Source organism: Bos javanicus, chromosome 9 (genome assembly GCF_032452875.1).
Source record: "Bos javanicus breed banteng chromosome 9, ARS-OSU_banteng_1.0, whole genome shotgun sequence".
NCBI lineage: Eukaryota > Metazoa > Chordata > Mammalia > Artiodactyla > Bovidae > Bos > Bos javanicus.
This window is the reverse complement of record NC_083876.1, coordinates 55,462,012-55,477,786: the sequence shown is the minus strand read 5'-3', so window position 1 is coordinate 55,477,786 and position 15,775 is coordinate 55,462,012. Positions and strand designations below refer to the sequence as shown.

General features: G+C 39.6%; 1 pseudogene; it reads right to left on the bottom strand.

Moving 5' to 3' along the window:
- Positions 1 to 1,775: 1,775 nt before the first annotated feature.
- LOC133254431 (rab-like protein 2A) lies at positions 1,776 to 2,907 on the bottom strand (annotated as a pseudogene).
- Positions 2,908 to 15,775: the final 12,868 nt, after the last annotated feature.

Genomic DNA, 15,775 nt, shown 5'->3' with positions numbered 1-15,775 from the left:
ACCCTGATGCTGGGAAAGATTGAGGGCAGGAGGAGAAGGTGACAACAGAGGATGAGATGGTTGGATGGCATCACCGACTCAATGGATATGGGTTTGGGTGGACTCTGGGAGTTGGTGATGGACAGGGAGGTCTGGCATGCTGTGGTCCACGGGGTCACAAAGAGTCGGACACGACTGAGTGACTGAACTGAACTGAACTGAAAGTACAAAGAACAGAACATAACACAGTTACAGAATGTACCTGACTATTATAAAGCGGGACTACACACTCACATATGGCTGCACTAACAATGCATATGGAGCCTAGGATAGCTATGTCTTACAGTTCTCAATGCCCATCATTAGTTATTTTGAATTACATCAAAGATTAAAAATGCCCATCATTAGTTATTTTGAATTACATCTAAGATTAAAAAGAAAAACTCTTCTATTCTTTTTTTTTGTAATTAATACTTTAAATCAAGGACAACTTATTTCTATTTATCTCTCTTAATATTAACTAAACTTGTAAACTGCTTATATTCCAAGATGTAGCTTATATGAACATAGGGAACCTAATGTCATGAAATAATTATTAAGATCAGTTCTGCTACATCATTTTTCTATGGCAAAATATGACTATTCACCATTTAAAATAAACTCTGTCTATAATACGCATGAAATAATTCAGAAATTAATTGTTTTTGTGCCTTAGTTGCAGTTCTTTATATGTTTGCTTATGCTTATAACCAACATTTAAGCAATAGAGCATTATCACACTATTGTTTTGGTTCCTTTTGACTAATCATGTATTGTTTTCTCTGGAAGTATTATCAAAGACAATAATGAACCCAGTTGCAAGACCAGTCAAGATTCTCAGACACCAAATCAAGAAGATGTTTCATTTTTTGATTTTTGATGATCAAATTTGTATCCTGCAATCTCGTTAAACTCATATATTCTAGAAAGATTTATTTCTTAGATTTTTTTGAGATATTCTATGTAGACAATTCATGTCATCTTTAATAGATGAAAACATGATATTGCCCACTGTTTTGGTTATAAACAGAAAGTTATATTTTAGAACAATGAAAAAATAAGAAAACTAAAGTTTATTCTGTTTCTAATGTTCTTCAGATTTCATGTAGATACACTTTTTTGATTAATATTGTACTCATCCTGTTTGAAAAATCACAATTATCCTTTCTTTTTTATGTAATTCAAACTTTATTGTAAATAAAAAATAATTAATGGAAATGATGTATAAGAATATCATAAAAGCATTCTAGTGAGCAACAAGTCCTGGAGATAAATAGAAAAAGCAGCATGACAGTTCTTAGCAGCCCTTGCCACCCAAAGATGTACAGTGTCCACACCAGTCCTTAGAAAAATGAAGAGAAGTCTCCTATGTTAAAATATGGGTTTTAAATGGAGCTTCCTGAAGTCAATTTCTTATAATACAATGCCTTGTGATGTGGCTGTATTGACCCTTGATGCTCACAACAATGTTTGGGTATTAGTGTGTATGGCCAGACCAGTCATCTGCTTTCACTTGATGTTAACAGCAGACTTGGCCTGTGGTTTTGGCCTTACTGTTCATCAAAGTACTGGCCATATACAGAAGAAACGTGTGGAACAAACAGCTCTCTGCTCAAAATCATTTTCTTAAAATTACTGGTTTAGTTGGGAGCCTAAAGAGGAGAAAAATCAGTAATGAAAAATCATCCCTTTGGTGGAAATCAATGAATAGGCCCTGACATTAGTTCTCAGTTGGGGGTTTGGGGGTGGTCGGTGGGAGGACTGGGTGGAAGACACTTAAATATAGCTTTATTTATGAAACACACAGAATATCCCATGATTCTCTTTACTGTCCCACATGACCTGGAGGGTCCATCCCTAATTTGGCTTCAGGGTCTGGTATGGGTCTTACATCTGTTAGTACTGTGTACTGACCCCAACCCACAGGGGAGGGAATCATATGTAAGGGTCATCTTTCGCGGGCCATGGATATAAGGTTGTGGTCAGGGGCAAATGGGACAACCGTGTTTTTTAGGAGGTATAGCAGGGGACAGCCTGGAAGATGTCTCAACTGAAAGCTGAAGGATTGTTGAGGGAGGGGTCTTCTGAACTGCCCTTCACCACCAAGTGGGCCACACAAAGGCCTCCTGTGGCTCAGGAAGGAGATGGGCTCTGGATGCGGCCATGCTGCTCTTTGTCTGGCATATCCTCCTCCTTCTGCTCCAAGTCGATGTTCGCCAGCTCCTGCAAAACCTTGTCCATGAAGTCCTGGGAGCACTGTTTGTAAGACACAGCTAATCGAATTGTATCATTAAAGAGCTTCACAACATTGGTACCATTAGCAGCTGAGACAAAGTACAGGGGCAAGGAGAATTTCCTGGCAAAATTGAAACTCTATTGGGCCATTTTGATGTCTGTGTAGATTTTATTGGCCACCACAATGCACAGAATCTCTGGCCTGAACTCCTGAAGCTCCATATACCAAGTGTTCAAGTTCTTGTACGTGAGTTTCCTCTGTACATCAAATACCATGATGCAGGCATGGGCCTTGTGGTAGCAGGAGGCATGCATACTTTGGAACTGCTCTTGGCCTGCTGTGTCCCAAAAGTCCACAAGGACACTCTTGCCATCTACTGTGGCTGTGTGCTCGTACAGGGTCAGGGTGTATGTGGACAGCTGCTGGGACTGAAATCCATCCTGAGAAATCTCTCCATGAGTTTGGACTTGCCCCCAGTGCTGTCTCCTAGGCAGATGATTTTCACATTGTCATCAGCATTGTATTTCTCCTGGTCCAGCTCACAGGGTTTGGCTTTCTCCCTAGCCATTGGCTCCTGGCTGTAGATAGGTCATCAGCTCAGGGCAGGGGGATCTTGTCATCAGCTTCTAGCTCTGCCCACGGCCCTACAGCTCACAATTATCCTTTCTTATAGGCAGTTCTGTTGATAATTTTCTTTTTTTTTTTTTTTTTGTATGACAAAATACTGATTTTTCCTTCATTTCCAAGAGATACATTCACTCAGTTTAGAATTCTTTGTTGTAACATATTTTATTTCAGCACTTTAAGGAAATCACTTCTTTTTCTTCCATTGTAGATGATTTTTGACAAGAAATTTCTGTAATTACTTTCTTTGTATACAATGCTTATTTTTTCTCTTACTTGAAGAGTTTGTCTTTTGTGACAGTTTCAGCCTGACATGCTTAGGGTTATGTGTGTGTGTGTGTGTGTGTGTACATGTTTATCATGCTGGATGTTCTCTGATCTGAGTTTTGTCATGTAAGTTTGGAGACTGTCATAGAGTTTTTAAAAAGCTTTACCATTATTTCTTGAAACATTTCTATATTTTTTTCTGTCTCTACTCCTCTGGTATTTCAGTTAGATATTATTAGATTGTTCGGTGGGCTTCCCTGGTGGCTCAGTGGTAAAGAATTCACCTGCAATGCAGGAGCCACAGGAGACATGGGTTCCATCCCTGAGTGGGGATGATGCCTTGAAGGAAGGCATGGCAACCCACTCTAGTATTCTTGCCTGGAAAATCCCATGGACAGAGAAGCTCTGCAAGCTACAGACCATAGTGTCACAAAGAGTCAGACATGACTGAAAAGACTCAGCATTCACGCATGCAGTGTGTTTGATATCGTTTCACACTTCTTGAATTCTCATTTCTGATTTTTTAATTCATTTTTTCTTATATTTCAGTTTTGGTAAACTTTAATGACCAATCTTAAAATTCATTAGTTTTTTTCATAGCTCATTACATTGCTTTCATCTATGAAACTCTAGTCTTTCTTCTTGTCCTCTATTTATAGTTTGCATTATAGTTTCCAACTCTAGGCTGAAATTACTTGTATTATCATGCATGTTGCTACTTTTCACACGAAAGCTTTTGCATATTAATCACGGCTATTTTAAATTCCCTGCTATATCTGAGTGTTTCTTTGATTGTTGTATCTTTTGGAATGTTTTGATTTCTTGATTTTTTTGATGCACATTATATTGTTTTTTTTCAATATGAAAGCTTATATATAAGACAATAAAAGCTGAAGTAAACAAGATTTATGCTTTGAAATAAACATTCCTTCATATATTTCCTTGTGCTAGACTTTTCCTGTGAGGTTTGAGGTTAATTTGTTCAGGAGTAAAGGTGAATTGTTGGATATTGTTGTTTCTATGGTTACCCTCAAAGCCCATAGGCTTTAAATTCCTTTAGTGACTACTTCTATTTAGAGTGGGAATTTATTTGTCAGAGATTTTCTTTTCCTTCATGTTCCACATTCATTTCTAGGTCTTTCCTTTCTGCTCTGTTTCGGAGAAGGTTTCTCTCTAGGAATATTTCACTGCTGATTGTTTTTAATTTGGTTAGCCTGGTAGTTAGTTGTTGCATTATGGAGGAAACACATTCTTTTTTTTTTTTTAATTTTATTTTATTTTTAAACTTTACAATATTGTATTAGTTTTGCCAAATATCAAAATGAATCCGCCACAGGTATACCCGCGTTCCCCATCCTGAACCCTCCTCCCTCCTCCCTCCCCTACCCTCCCTCTGGGTCGTCCCAGTGTACCAGGCCCAAGCATCCAGTACCGTGTATCGAACCTGGACTGGCGACTCATTTCATACATGATAATATACGTTTCAATGCTATTCTCCCAAATCTCCCCACCCTCTCCCTCTCCCACAGAGTCCATAAGACTGATCTATACATCGGTGTCTCTTTTGAAGTCTCGTACACAGGGTTATTGTTACCATCTTTCTAAATTCCATATATATGCGTTAGTATACTGTATTGGTGTTTTTCTTTCTGGCTTACTTCACTCTGTATAATAGGTTCAAGTTTCATCCATCTCATTAGAACTGATTCAAATGTATTCTTTTTAATGGCTGAGTAATACTCCATTGTGTATATGTACCACTGCTTTCTTTATCCATTCATCTGCTGATGGGCATCTAGGTTGCTTCCATGTCCTGGCTATTATAAACAGTGCTGCAATGAACATTGGGGTACACGTGTCTGTTTCCCTTCTGGTTTCCTCAGTGTGTATGCCCAGCAGTGGGATTGCTGGATCATAAGGCAGTTCTATTTCCAGTTTTTTAAGGAATCTCCACACTGTTCTCCATAGTGGCTGTACTAGTTTGCATTCCCACCAACAGTGTAAGAGAGTTCCCTTTTCTCCACACCCTCTCCAGCATTTATTGCTTGTAGACTTTTGGATCGAAGCCATTCTGACTGGCGTGAAATGGTACCTCATAGTGGTTTTGATTTGCATTTCTCTGATAATGAGTGATGTTAAGCATCTTTTCATGTGTTTGTTAGCCATCTGTATGTCTTCTTTGGAGAAATGTCTATTTAGTTCTTCTTAATTACTCTTACTAATTCTCAGTCTTGGGCAACCACTCTTTACCAGTCTTGAGAGTGTGGCCTGCTCCTCCTGTAGCTGTACTTTTGAGTACAGCATGCGTTCCTGTCCTTTCCCCAGGTAGAAAATGTGTGTCTATTTACTTCCACTATCTTAAGGGTGACATTGTTTGTTGCCCTTCACCTCCAATTTACAGCTTTACTTCTCTATTAGAAGTAGGAGATAAGGAATTGTATCATATGTTTCCGGCAGAAGCTGGTCTCTTTCCTTGGCCTTTACTACAAGGGATGTTTTCTCAAGTTTCTTATCAATTGTTTGGTGAGCCCCCACTGAAGTTCACAGTGAGGAGCATGTAACTGGATGCATTTATATCCCCCATGGATTCTATATTCTGCTGAAGCACCTTTAGCCTTTGCTTGTTCTTTAACAATTTTCATTTTTTTCTCAGCAATTCTCCACATTGTCAGACTGCTTCTGCCCAGATAATCATGTAATTGTGTGCTTTCTCTTTTTGAAGATTTGAATTGGTTTCAGAGATTTCAGATTCTATAGATTTCAGTCAGTTTTTGCCCTGCACACTCAGGTCTCTGGTGGGTCAAAGAAAAGTGATAAATTATACATTTTGCCTAGCTACTTTGTTTGTTTCTGTAAGGTTGGAAACAATGCTCTTTCTAGTTTTAGATTATCATTGCTGTTCAGTCCCTCAGTCGTCTCTGACTCTTTGCAACCCCATGGCCTGCGACACACCAGGCTTCCCTTCCTTCGCCATCTCCCAGAGCTTGCTCAAACTCATGTCCAGTGAGTCAATAATCCCATCCAACTATCTTGTCCTCTGTCATCCCATTCTTCTCCTGACTTTTATCTTTCCCAGCAGCAAGGTCTTTTCCAAAAAATCAGCTCTTCCCATCAGGTGGCCAAATTATTGAGCTTTAGCTTCAGCATCAGTCCTTCTAATGAATATTCATTAGGACTGATTTCCTTTAGGATTGACTGGTTTGATCTTCTTGCAGTCCAAGGGACTCTCAAGAGTCTTCTCCAACACCACAGTTCAAAAGCATCAATTCTTTGGTGCTCAGCCTTCTTTTGGAAAAGGCAATGACACCCGACTCCAGTACTCTTGCCTGGAAAATCTCATGGATGGAGGAGTCTGGTGGGCTACAGTCCATGGGGTCGCTAAGAGTCCGACACGACTGAGCGACTTCACTTTCACTTTTCACTTTCATGCATTGGAGAAGGAAATGGCAACCCACTCCAGTGTTCTTGCCTGGAGAATCCCAGGGACGGGGGATCCTGGTGGGCTGCTGTCTATGTGGTTGCACAGAGTCGGACACGACTGAAGTGACTTAGCAGCAGCAGTAGCAGCCTTCTTTATGGTCTAACTCTCACATCTATACATGACTATTGAAAAAAACCATAGCTTTGGCTAGATAGACATTTGTTGACAAAGTAATGTCTCTGTTTTTTAATATGCTGTCTAGGTTGGTCATAGTTTTTCTTCCAAGGAGAATATGTCTTTTAATTTCATGGCTGCAATCACTGTGCACAGTGAGAAAATAAAGTCTGTCACTGTTTCCACTGTCTCCCCATCTATTTGCCATGAAGTGATGGGACCAGATGCCATTACCTTCGTTTTATGGATGTTGAGCTTTAAGCTCTTTAGCTTCTAGTTTTATATATCCCACAGAAATTAGAAGTCCCTTTCCTGCATTATTAAAATATACTTTTGCTGAATGTAGAGCTCCATATCATAGTTTTTGGTTGTTTTCACAGCATTTTTTTGGATGACATTACCTTTTGGCTTACATAATTCCTTACAGAAAGTCCACAATAATATTTATATTTGTTTCTGTAGGATGTAAACCTTTTTTTTTTTCCTTTTGCTGTTTTTCTCTTTAGCAGTGATAGTGAAACAATTCAATTATGGAATATCTTGTTATTATTTCCCTGAGTTCAATTTGCTTGTGATTTTTGATGGTCTTGTGTCTATAGACTTGTACTTATTATCAAATTAAAAAGGCATTATATTTAAATGTTATTTTGTATGCTCCATATCCATAACTTTGATTACATGTATGTTATATTCCTTAATATTTTGTATGTATCACTGCAGTGCTACTTATTTTTTAATTATCATTTTTCAAGGTAGCCTCCATTTTTGATAGTTTCTGTTGCTTTCTGAGTTTGCTGATATTTTGTTTTGTAGTATCTAATCCTGCTAATCCAATCTAGTGAAATTTTCCTTTAAGACATACTTTTCATTCTTTGATGTTGATTTTTGCTATTTTGTTAATATCTTCTCATGTTCTTTTTATTATGTTCATGCTTTACATTTTTACATTTACATCTTTACATTTGTGTACATATTGAATATTTTTGTAGCTGCAAAGTTAATGACCTTATCTACTAAGTCTATCATCTCCCAGTCATGTTGCAGTTTGTTTCTACTGGCTTATTTTTCCTAGTTATGATTTAAATATACCTACTTTTTTCATATTTGATAATAATTGATTGGATGCCAGATTTATAAAGTTTACATTGTTGAATGTTGTATTTTTTCTTTTTTTTAACCTGTTAAAAATTCTTACTTTGTTTTGAGTTATTTACAGATCAGTTTACTTGCTTTGAAATGTGGTTAAACTTTATTCAGATAAATATTATAATAAACTTTAATCTGGAACTAGTTTCACCCCACTCCTAAGGTGTAACCCTTTTGGGATATTTAATAAGACATTCAACCATGAATTTAATAAAATCTCTCTAGTCTACCTTGTAAGAATCTACGTGACACCCAGTTCCATATGATTTCTGAGAATAGTATGGTTTCAGGTTATACATGTGCTGATTAGTATTGGCTGAAGATGCAATAGGACCTACGTGTAGCTTTGTTAATATATTTGATCTTCATTGATCCCTCTTCTGTAGAAGTCTGCTTTATAAATATCTATCTGACTTGCTCAGTCCAAGCAAAAATTTCTGTCTTTCTGACTCAGTGAGTATGTTTAGGTTTCTACATTCAAGTGGGGATTGAGATTTACTTGAGTTTATTACTTTATAGTACAACTACATCTGAACCCACTGCTTCTTCTGCTACTACTAATACAGAAATATTCATAAGGTATACAACCAGTAAAATCCTGGGAATATATTTTTGTATATTTTCCTCAATTGTACAATTATTTATTCTGTTAAACTTGATTGACACACTTCCTGTAACTAACACTTTTTTTTATTAGTAATGAGAAAGACATTCAACTTGGCCTGGAGATAGTCTTTCAGCTTAAAAAAGTATTGAATATAGTTATTCTATTCACAGATTAAAAAAAAAACCCATTTGTGGAAAATCAACTTAGATTGTATAGATTTATGATATTTTATATGTTAAGGAAAATGTGGATTAAGAAGGTATTCTCATTATTGAATTAGGTAGTTTCAAAAAGCATGTTTTTATTGTCGTCTGGAATCTACCTGGTTTAATAAGTTCAAGGAACCTAATTTTATATCTCTAATAATGATTACCTCTTATTTTAAATGTTTTTAAGTTTGTAATCCTTGAGATTACAGAAAGCATGGTAGTCAGACAATAGAAAGAAGCTATGGATATTTATTGTTGTAGTAATTTCAATATCACCAACATGAATTTTCCATGTTTAAAAGATAAAGATCAAGTTATATAACTTTAAGGCATATAAAGATTGAAATGAGGCTAAAGAGACTGTTCTGTGTTTTTCCCTTTCCTTTTCTTTCCAATATATTTTCATCATTTCCTATGTACTAAATGAACTTCCCTGATGGCTCAGTTGGTAAAGAATCTGCCTGCAGTGCAAAGATCTGCGTTGGATTCCTGGGTAGGGAAGATCTCTTGGAGGAGGGCGTGGCAACCCACTCCAGTATCCTTGCCTGGAGAATCCCCATGGACAGAGCAGCCTGTTGGGCTACGGTCCATTGGATCACAGAGTCGGACACGACTGAGCACAGCACAGCACACATGTACCAAATACAACTACGAGGGCAGACTAACAGGAGAAATCTACTGAAAGATTTTAGTTGACCTAATAAAATAAGAGCTGGAATCTGACTATGCAATGTGCTTCACGGCAGAATGTAGGCACATAAAGACAGGAATCTGGTTTTTTCATTACTGATGTATTAGAAGAGGCTAGAAAACAACCTTTGCAATTCAGTTCAGTTCAGTTCAGTAACTCAGTCATGTCCCATCTTTGGGACCCCATGAACTGCAGCACTCCAGGCCTCGCTGTCCATCACCAACTCCCGGAGTCCACCCAAACCCATGTCCATGGAGTCAGTGATGCCATCCAACCATCTCATCCTCTGTCGTCACCTTCTCCTCCTGCCCTCAATCCTTCTCAGCATCAGGGTCTTTTCAAATGAATCAGCTCTTTGTATCAGGTGGCCAAAGTATTGGACTTTCAGCTTCAACATCAGTCCTTCCAATGAATGCCCAGGACTAATCTCCCTTAGGATGGACTGCTTGGATCTCCTTGCCGTCAAGGGACTCTCAAGAGTCTTCTCCAACACCACTGTTCAAAACCATCAATTCTTCAGCGCTCAGCTTTCTTTATAGTCCAACTCTCATATCCGTACATGACCACTGGAAAAACCATAGCCTTGACTGGATGACCTTTGTTGGCAAAGTAATGTCTCTGCTTTTTAATATTCTATCTAGGTTGAACATAACTTTCCTTCCAAAGAGTAAACATCTTTTAATTTCATGGCTTCAAACACCATCTGCAGTGATTTTGGGGCCCAGAAAAATAAAGTCAGCCATTGTTTCCACAGTTTCCCCATCTATTTCCCATGAAGTGATGGGACTGGATGCCATGATCTTTGTTTTCTAAACGTTGAGCTTTAAGCCAACGTTTTCACTCTCCTCTTTCACTTTCATCAAGAGGTTTTTAGTTCCTCTTCCCTTTCTGCCATAAGGATGGTGTCATCTGCATATCTGAGGTTATCAATATTTCTCCTGGCAATCTTGATTCCAGCTTGTGCTTCTTCCAGCCCAGCATTCCTCATGATGTACTCTGCCTGTAAGTTAAATAAGCAGGGTGACAATACACAGCCTTGACGTACTCCTTTTCCTATTTGGAACCAGTCTGTTGTTCCATGTCCAGTTCTCACTGTTGCTTCCTGACATGCATACAGCTTTTTCAAGAGGCAGATCAGGTGGTCTGGTATTCCCATCTCTTTCAGAATTTTCCACAGTTTATTGTGATCCACACAGTCAAAGGCTTTGGCATAGTCAATAAAGCAGAAATAGATGTTTTTCTGGAACTCTCTTGCTTTTTCCATGATTCAGCAGATGTTGGCAATTTGATATCTGGTTCCTCTGCCTTTTCTAAAACCAGCTTGAACATCTGGAAGTTCACAGTTCACGTATTGCTGAAGCCTGGCTTAGAGAATTTTAAGCAATACTACTAGCGTGGGAGATGAGTGCAATTGTGTGGTAGTTTGAGCATTCTTTGGCATTGCTTTTCTTTGGGATTGTAATGAAAATTGACCTTTTCCAGTCCTGTGGCCACTGCTGAGTTTTCCAAATTTGTTGACATATTGAGTGCAGCACTTTCACAGCATCGTCTTTCAGGATTTGAAATAGCTCCACTGGAATTCCATCACCTCCCCTAGCTCTGTTCATAGTGATGCTTTCTAAGGCCCACTTGACTTCACATTCCAGGACGTCTGGCTCTAGGTGAGTGATCATACCATCGTGATTATCTGGGTCATGAAGATCTTTTTTTGTGCAGTTCTTCTGTGTATTCTTGCCACCTCTTCCTAATATTTTCTGCTTCTGGTAGGCAATCATCCATTGCACTGTTTTTGGACACATGTTATCTTTTCCTGAGCTGATTCATTGTAAATAATGCTTATAGGACCATCTTGTACATTTGTGATGCACATGTGTGTGTGTGTGTTTGTTGGCGTATACTCAGGAGTATATACTTGGGAGTATATACTTAAGGAGAATTGCTGGGTCACAGGAAATGCAAATGGTAAGCTTTAGTAGATATTGCTAAACAATTTTCCAAGGGAGTGATACCAATTTCACTCTCAATAATAACATATGAGACTTCAAGTTGGACATATTCTAGAAAACTCTAAGGATTGTCACTCTTTAATCTATTTGTGTACTAAAACAATATAACAATAGAGCTGTATTTTGTATTTTCCTGAAGCTTATCAATGTTAAGATGTTGAACAAGTTTTAATATGTTTATTGGCCATTTAGCAAACTCTTTTGTTAAGCACCTGTTGAAATATTTTGCCTATTTTTTAGAATATTGTTTAAATAGCACTATGTTACATATTATACAAATGTCTTCTACAACTCTTAAAATTAAATCCTTTGGGAAACATGAGTCAAATATATTTTACATAGATATATGTGCATAAGCCTTTCCTTTTTCATATCTCTGTCCAGCTACAGCACTTTAATTTCCTATCTATTATCTATCAATCTGTACTGAACTTTCATAGTAGATATTTAATGTACCCATGAAACAGTCAAAAAATAATTGTCCTTTTAAGCAAGAATAGTGCTCACAAATGCCAAAGCAAGAAATTTTTTTTTTTTAGATGACTACCAGAAAACAGAAGAGGATACATCCCTAAAGAATGTAAATAGGACGCAAATATTTCTTTTTTTGTGTGTGTGTGTAATCAAGTTTTATTAAAGTATAAAGGAGATAGAGAAAGATTCTGACATAGACATCAGAAGAGGGCTGAAAGAGTGCTCCCTGCCCCGCCACTAGTCTTTAGAAGGAAGTTATATACCCACTAGCAGGCTGCTAATTAGAGAAAGGAAACGTCTCAACACTCAGAGAGTGGCACCAGAGTCCTCACCCACAACATGTATCTTGAGATAACATTGGCACAAGGTGAGTCATCCTGGGCCATAAAATGATTGACATGAATCTTGAAGAAAGGCAGGTTTCCAAGCATTACATAGTCTTAATAACATAGATTAGGAGAACAATTGTATTTGTAAAACATACTGGTTTGTTGAGGCATTCTATGTTCTGAGTCTTAGGTGGAATGGACTTGCAGACAGAGTCTAAGGGTAAAAACATAGTTCATTAACATAACTTAAGAAAAACATTTCCATAAGAAAAATGCATTGGTTAGCTCAAGGTTTGAGAAAGTTAAGTTCAGGTGGAACCAGCTGTCGTCATGGCAACACAACATTTTAAAGAAGCCTCCTTTTAATTTTGTGTAGAGAAGGGGAAAAAAAATCTGACACTTGTAGTTTGTTTCCTCCTGCTGCTTCAGAGAGAGATAAAAATGTCTGACACTTGCAGCCTATTTCCTCCATTGGCGGGCCCTTAGGCTTCCTGCCTCTTACCCTCTCACTTGTTCCTTCCCAGACTATAGCCTTGTTGCTTGTGGCTCTACCTGGCCCAGCATGTGGCATGATGGCTCTTTGACCTGCAGCGGATTGTAAACAACCGCCAACTATCCGTCATGATCAGTGAACAAACTGAAGTCTTGCTTAGCTACATGATCGATTTGAAGGTCAGTGAGGACAGGTAGCTAGGGAGCTGGGTAGGGAAGTGGGGAATCATCTTTTGCGGTGTGAGCACTTGGAGTGGAGAAGCAGAAGCTGTTGATGCCTGCCCCGCAGGCAAGCTACAGACACTAGAAACTTGCACATTTCCCCCCCTCCTGGTCCTGGCAGGTGCAGGAACTGAGGCATCCCTGGTCTGGCTGCACACTGCTAAGTTGCTTTTCGGAGTAAACCCTACTTCAGGAACACAGTCATCGTTAAGGAGTACTACCATGACATCATTGGTACAATTTGCCTCCCAGGGTGGTGTGGGTGAGTGGGGAAGGGAGTGGATGCTCCTCCTGCGCGATCCTTCCCTGCCTCCCCTGTCTTGCTCCAGGATACATGCCGTGTTATTCCACTCCAGTCCATTGGTTCCAGATTTATAAATGGGGAGCTCCAAGCCGCAGGCTGGAAACCAGCAGCTTTAACTTCTTCAACTGGTTGTTGGATCACAACATCCCAGGATCAAACAGGATTGCTGAGATGGAGTTGCTCTGGGCCTCTACAGAATTGGCGATTTGTGTTGGAGTTTTTCGCTGTTCATGAAATGTTCAGGTCCTAGCGAGCCCCATGCTGACCTTGTTCGTGTTTCCAGCAGATAATCAGCTAAGACCTGTGGCTCAACCTCCTGCAGTACTTCCCAGGGGGGTAGATCCTGCCATAAGAGCTTACTGACAGAAACACAGGTTGTGAGGGGATCAAAGGTGGGCCCTGAAGGGACAGCCATATAGAGGCTGGGACACTCTCCTTTCCCAAATGGGGATGCTCAGGCTCATGCAGGCTGGATGTGGAACCAGGATTCGGGTCATACTGGTAGCAAGTGACAAGCTGAGACTGGAGGTTTGGGGACTTCATGTGTCCACGTCTCACTCAAAGAAGCTGTGATTACAAGATGACAGAGTCCTAGGTGATTCTGACATAGACACGGTGAATGCAAGCACATTTGTCAGAATCATCTTTCCCCAGGTTGAGCCACCCCCAGGCTTCCTGCTGCTCACTGAGTTTCAGATTCCCCTGGGCACCTAAGTCCCGACTGCCTTCTGGATTTGACCACCAGTTGGAATGGATTTCTCTCCTGTGCCCTTTGGCACTTTTGTGCTGACTTTGGGGTCTTCTGTGAATTTCCACATCCACCGATTGGCCTCTCACCACCACCATAAAGCCAGAAAGGACTTAATGCTGGCTAGTGATAATACTGAACAGCTGGGGGAAGAAATGGACAGGGATCCCAAAAGGGCAGGACACGGTGCCTACTGACGCCATCTCCCATATTGCTGGACACAGGCATCTTCAGCTACTGAAACACCTGTGTTCCCTGTTTGTGTTTGTGTTGCTGTGCCTTCCTCGTGTATGTTTACACAGGTATGCTTATGTTGCTCTATTTGCGTGTCTTTCTGTGTGTGTGCCCACACCAGAAGCAAAGATGAAGGTGACAGAACATGAGACTTGGAGGAACACGAAGAGGAGGCACGAGGCATCCACAGACTCGGGGAGACTGGTCAGTGTATCTCTGTGGCGCCCCTGTCCAAAACAGGAATGAGGAAAGGATGGCCATTGACATCTCCGGACAGTTGTTCCACAAATCTGGAAAGATGCTCTGTTCTTGCAGGCTTCATCATCTTCCACGAGTGCCTGCCAATTGTCCGTATTTTGAACAATATCGGGCATACAATAGATTTCAGATCCCACAGAAATTAAAAGGATTCTGTGACGGCTCTCGCGTTGCCAAATGATCCAGACTGAGTGAGAGCTAAGTAAGACTGAAACAGCGTCACTCTGCACAGCCACTGACTGTGCCGAACCTCGCCACTAACCAAGGCAGCAATTCAACTCCTTCGAGAAAAGTGTAAAACTCGGAGAATAATTGCACTCTCTGAAAAGCCGCGCAACCGAACCCAAGCATACTGGTATACACACGCCTCTCTGCCAGAGTTCCAGCTCCGCGACCTCAGTGCCTGAGCAGGAGACGAAGGAGGCCGAGAGTAGTCGGACTTCCGCGTGTACTCCAGGACGCAAATATTTCAACCTCACGAAACTATGTAGGTGATATTAAGAAATGTGAGAATATACAATTAAAATAATTCAAATTCTCACTTTTTTGGGCATATATTTTTATGACTATCCCTCATATTAGATTTTACATCATAGTGATTGATATGTGTTTTCCCTGTTAAACAGTGACCTCTCTGATAAAGTTTTCAATTCCTGTTTGGAATTCCATGGACATTTAATGAATTGACAAGCAAATTAACATCTGGCTTCTTACTTAGCCAGATGTAGTCAAAAGATAAACAGCAGGTATATAACTTAAATAAATTTAATTTAAAATTTAAGAAAAATTTAACAGAAAGCGAAGAAGAACTAAAGAGTCTCTTGACAAACGTGAAAGAGGAGAGTGAAAAAGTTGCCTTAAAACTCAACATTCAGAAAACTAAGATCATAGAATCTGGTCCCATAACTTCATGGCATATAGAAGGGGAAACAACAGAAACGATGACAGAGTTTATTTTGGGGCTTCCAAAATCACTGCAGATGATGACTGTAGCCATGAAATTTAAAGATGCTTGCTCCTTGGAAGAAAAGCTATGGCCAATCTAGACAGCATATTAAAAAGCAGAGACGTTACTTTACCAACATGTATGGATGTGAAAGTTGTACTATAAAGAAAGCTGAGCACTGAAGAATTGATGCTTTTGAACTGTGGTTTTGGAAAAGTGTCTTGAGAGTCCATTGGACTGCAAGGAGATCAAACCAGTCCATTGTAAAGGAAATCAGTCCTGAATATTTATTGGAAGGACTGAGGCTGAAGCTGAAACTCCAATGGTTTGGCCACCTGATGTGAAGAACTGACTCATTGGAAAAGACGC